Source organism: Loxodonta africana, chromosome 3, assembly GCF_030014295.1.
Source record: "Loxodonta africana isolate mLoxAfr1 chromosome 3, mLoxAfr1.hap2, whole genome shotgun sequence".
Taxonomy (NCBI): Eukaryota; Metazoa; Chordata; class Mammalia; order Proboscidea; family Elephantidae; genus Loxodonta; species Loxodonta africana.
The window spans coordinates 172,578,778-172,583,602 of record NC_087344.1 but is presented as its reverse complement, the minus strand read 5'-3'; the positions used below and the strand labels follow the sequence as shown (position 1 = coordinate 172,583,602).

Sequence of the window (4,825 nt, the reverse complement as noted above, 5' to 3'; positions counted from 1 at the left end):
GGTCTCCTTAATATTCAACTTCATTAGTCAAAATATAATTACCAAGTCATCTTATGTTCCAGACATTCCCCCAGGTATTGGGCATCATACTAGGCAATAGTGTTCTATGAATTCCCTTCACTATCCCTGATATAATGATTTAAATGAGTATCTTAATTTTGACCCAAAGGATTCTATGGGCATTTTAGATAGTCTGTCTAGTGCATCCAAAGGTAGAGAGACTCACACAAGGAAGCCAGAAAACAAATAAAATTTAATACTCACAGGTCCCAAAGAGGAAACCATGGCACATCTCAATGTAAGGCCACACAGGGGGTAGCACCTGGAGACAAGGCAAATACAAATTGTAATTGTAGGAGAGGGCTTATATATGGCAAGCAGGTTGGGTTTAGCTAGATTTTGTGGGCTGAAGTCTTATTAATCAGGTTAAAGCTTTCTTGGGTATTAGCTTGGGAAAAAGGAGGCATTTCTATCATAGGAATTCATATGGAACACGGCTGGGAAGGGCAAAGAGCAAGTACAGCTGTTAACAGACCAAGTTACACAACAGCAACAGGGTCTTTATTACAGGAAACCATATGGGGCATGACTTAGAGGACTAGTGACAGAGTAAACCTGTTGAGAGACTGTAAAAAGATGGAAAGGCCATGCCAGAAATTGGATTAAAGGGCAACCAGGAAGAACTAATGGATGCCGAGGCAGCAAATTATATAATAGGCCACAAATTGGCCTTATGGCCATGAGAAAAGTAAATATACCAGTCATGATATACTGTTTCTCTCAAGCCAAGTCAGTCTGTATCCCTGAGAATTTCAGCCATGGAACGAATGTAGAATGAAAGTTGCTAATGTAGAACGCAAGGAAGAATGTGGTGAGGTGGGAATGGCTGAGTTGAAACTTAAGTCTCTTCGCATTTACTTTCACTAGAATATAATCTTCATGAAGACAGCTGTTTCATCTTCTTATCAGTATACACAAAAGTTAGCATAGCGCCTTTCTCTTACTATAGGTTTAAACATGTTTGATTAGAATAATTAGTTACTTAATTACCATCACATTAGATTAGAAGTCACAGATACTTAAAAGGTATAAACACTACCATAATATTTCTTAATCCATCCATGGGATGTTGTTCTATAATGAACTAACTGTGGCATTAAGAAGATAGAAACATGGAAGGTGGGCATTCCTATTGCATTGAGTCTCTTAAACAATAACTCTCTTAATTTATCTTAGGGAAAGTGTTGAATCACAGTCAGTCTAAATGTTCTGAGTGTGTGTCATGCTTTGAGCCAAACATTCTAAAAGTACAATAGTGAACAAATTAGACATAAATCTCCTCCATCACTGGAGTGTAGGCACTTGTGAGGAAGCCAGACATTATTATATAAACACAGAATAAATGTAAAACTGCAAAAATACAAGTTATTATCTTGAATACAGCTCAACTTAGATTCTATCACATGGAGACTTCTCTCACTAGATATGAGAGTTTATTACCAAATATATTTATATATTAATTTTATTGTGCCTCAGGTGAAAGTTTTCAGCTCAAGTTAATTTCTCTTTCAAAAATTCATATACATATTGTTTTGTGACATTGGTAAAAAAATGTGAAACATTTAAGAAATTTGCATGTCCTCCTTGCCCAGTGGCATGCGAATCTTCTCTGTATCGTTCCAATTTTAGTGTATGTGCTGCTGAAACAAGCATGCAAATACATGTTTTTAAAAAGAATTTCACTAACAGCACACATAGTGCCATTCTCACCATCGTTGAGTGACATTTTATTTGTATTCTTGTTCTCTAGAGAACATTGCTCTTATGGGCCCAGGCCCAAGTCCCATCTAGTATGTGGCTGTTAGTTGTCCTGCAGCCAGCCTGAGTTCAGTCCAACCAGGTATAAAGAGGTACCCATCTGATTGAAACAGTCCTTTCTGTACACTGCTGCAATCTTATTATTTTAAGTATATATTTACCTTTTAATTATATTTCCAAAGTTTTTTTTTTTTTTTTCTGTTTTAAATTGTACCATTTCATGGTTGTGACTTTATTGCCTACTTGCACAGATATAAGAAAGCATTTCAAATAACATGTTAGGGCATGTTACTGTTGGGACTGCTTCCTTATTTGGAACAGATATAGCCAGAATTATTAAAAATTGGCTTTGTACACTATTGCTTTTTCTTTTTTCATTAAAATAGGTAAAGCAGAATCAAGCACTAAATAGCTCAGTGAATTTCCATAGCTATGCAAGAGAGGACACTGAAGTCTCTTACATGCCTGGAAAAGGACAATTACATGAAACTGAAAAATAAAATATGGTAATTGGGCCTATTTGAGAAAGTACTTCCTTCCCCAATGAGTGATGATTGGTCTGTCGGGTAAGAACAAACTAAAGAGGAAACATTAATGTAAACTTATCCTTAAATGGGGATGAGATGGAACCTGTGCCATTTTGTTCTTTTGCTGTTACTTTATGTGTTTTGAGAATAGTGAGTAGCTCTTTTTAAACACACAAGAGGTGAGATTATAATAACTCTGTATTTTATAGACCACCAGGAATCCCAGGAAAGTACTCTGCCCGGTGTAACACAGTGAGGTATAAAGCAAAAATATGAGGTCTCTTGAGCCCTGCATCATTGCATTTTCCAAAATATTATAAAAAAATTAATCACATTACTAATATAGATACATTGTTATATTTTTCATGAGCTTCCATTCTTATCTCACAAGACTAACTTTTTAAATAAAACTATAAGTAACAAAAATATTTATAAGTGACAACACAGCTTTCTGGGACTTGTTCAAATGCTTGCTTAGATAGTCATAATAATCTCAATCTAGCCTTGAAAAATAAAATTAAAATAGACAGCTTTATTTGGTAAACTATCAAATTACACCTATCCTAATTACATCTATGACATATGATGTCCTAATTTTTAACTGGCCAGTGATCAGGGGAGCAAGAAAATTTCATTCATATCATTCAAAACAGCTTTATCATCTGCCAAATAAGTCTTGCCCAAATGCAAACAGAATAGCCCTAAAGGGATTTATGACACTGAAATAGACCAGAGAGTAGCCCATCTGTTGTAGAAGATACAGAACCAATTTAGATCACAGATTCCTCCCAACTAATTTTCTGCTTTAAAAAAAAAAAAAAAAAATTCATGAGACCAAATTATCAAGCTCAGACCCATCTTAGAAGTAATAGTTATATCTAAACTGCCTTCTTACTACTTAAATCTTACTAATGAATAAGACAATATAGTTGCGCAGTGCAAATAGAAGTATCTTGAAGTTGAAAGAGTCAAGTCTTTTCATCATAACCAAAGTATAAGAAATAGTAAAGAGTAAAATAAGTTTGTAGCAACAAGTGTAGGAACAGGCTCCATGTCAAACTGATCAAGTGATTTTAGGAAGTTTTTTTTTTTTTTGGTATCTATATTTGTACAAAAATCCTTAGCCAGAAACAAACAGATTTTTTCCCCCTATGGATCACCCACTGAAACCTATTAAAATGTCCTGGGATGGAAAATCTGACCCGTAAAACATTTTTCAATTCTAGAATCAAAAATTAATAGGCAAAGTTTATTTTGACCACTTTCAAACATATGTTTTCTATGAACTGCTGATATTTAACATCAGCAATATGCATAATTATCTTAGGTGATCTCTCTAATCTCTCTTTGAACTTTAGCTAGGTGGTTGTAAGAAAATATTCAGTTGATAACATTTACTAAGTTTGCACACTTTTCCTTTGTGTCACCTAGTAGCATCATGGTAAAAACAACAATGAAATAAAAATTATGGGACAATTTTTAAGTAGTAGACACAATGTTGAGGAAATCATTAGATTATTTCATTTAATGTTCAAAACATCGTATCTACACATTTTAAAAATGAGGTGGAAAGAGTTTGTTAAATGCAAGCGAATTCCCAGGATGGTCACCATTATTTTATTATTTGTCATGGTAGAATGAAGGCAGACTGGTCACATCAGGTACAAAACTCAGATACTCAGAGTCTCTGTCTGAAATTAAACTGGAACCACAAGGTTTGATCCCTTCCTTCAAATAGTGATTACTGAAATGAAGAAAGCATATCTAAAAAAAAAAAAAAAAACCTTTCAGAGGTACAATGCACGGTACCTATACAAGGAAATGTTCTGCTTTAACTACAGTAATTAAACTCCCAGAGGGAAACTCTTCTGACAAATCAGTGTATTTGAACATAGAGAATAGTATCATCAGCTATAGATATTGGAATAAAAAAACAAGGTTTGCTGCAGTTCTCCTTAAAGAAGGAGCCTTCAAAAACAAATTATGTGAGCATTAGCTTATTAAAATGTTATTTGAATATAATGTTTTAAGACCACAGATATTATGCAAAATTATATATGCATAAGTATTTTATATATATATATATAAACACCCCATGCATGCATCAGTTTGTTGTACTGTGGGGGCTTGTCTGTTGCTGTGATGTTGAAAGCTATGCTCATTAACAACCTGTGTAATGCAGACGACACAACCTTGCTTGCTGAAAGTGAAGAGTACTTGAAGCACTTACTGAAGATCAAAGATCACAGTCCTTCAGTATGGATTACACCTCAGCATAAAGAAAGGTAAAATCCTCACAGCTGGACCAAAAGGCAACATCATGATAAACGGGGAAAAGATTGAAGTTGTCAAGGATTTCCTTTTACTTGGATCCACAATCAACACCCATGGAAGTGGCAGTCAAGAAATCAAAAGATACATTGCACTGGGCAAATCTCCTGCAAAAAAACCTCTTTAAAGTGTTGAAAAGCAAAGATATC

General features: G+C 34.6%; 1 non-coding gene across 1 annotated transcript; it reads right to left on the bottom strand.

Moving 5' to 3' along the window:
• Positions 1-1,607: 1,607 nt before the first annotated feature.
• Positions 1,608-1,713, bottom strand: LOC111750538 (U6 spliceosomal RNA). The gene has a single exon (XR_002785645.2). It is a non-coding gene; the product is annotated as a U6 spliceosomal RNA (small nuclear RNA).
• Between the last annotated feature and the right edge of the window lie 3,112 nt (positions 1,714-4,825).